This window comes from Colossoma macropomum, unplaced genomic scaffold, assembly GCF_904425465.1.
Source record: "Colossoma macropomum unplaced genomic scaffold, Colossoma_macropomum, whole genome shotgun sequence".
Taxonomy (NCBI): Eukaryota; Metazoa; Chordata; class Actinopteri; order Characiformes; family Serrasalmidae; genus Colossoma; species Colossoma macropomum.
This window is the reverse complement of record NW_023494792.1, coordinates 52,025,520-52,026,064: the sequence shown is the minus strand read 5'-3', so window position 1 is coordinate 52,026,064 and position 545 is coordinate 52,025,520.

Here is a 545-nt window from a genome sequence, read left to right as displayed (position 1 = left end):
ATGAGTCACACATACACACACCAACACAGAGGTTTGTTTTTATACAATGTTAGGACATGGAAGTCATACATATGTATTATATGTCATCCCATATATATTATTCATCTGTAAGTACCTATATATAATAATAATAATATGACCCGTATGTATTACATTTATGTAAATCTCTATATGCATTAATATGGCCTATATGTCTTAAGTTTTATATGTATTATATATACCACATTATATTTGACATAAGTACATATAAGTAACAATATGCCCCATATGTATGATATATGTAAGTATGTGTAAGTATCTATCAATAATAATACTATGTCACAAATTTTTTAGCCTAACTCTACATGTAACCCTAACCTTAACCTTAAGCAAAAATAAATGGCTTTTTTCCTCCTGTTTTTCTTGGTTTTGCTATAATGTCAGGCCATTTCTACACTGAAAATGTATGAAAACCAACACATGCACACACACACCCGCACCCTTTCAACCCCATCAATTATTAAACGGTGCAATATTACGTGTTGCTTGGTCACACATTTACTCTG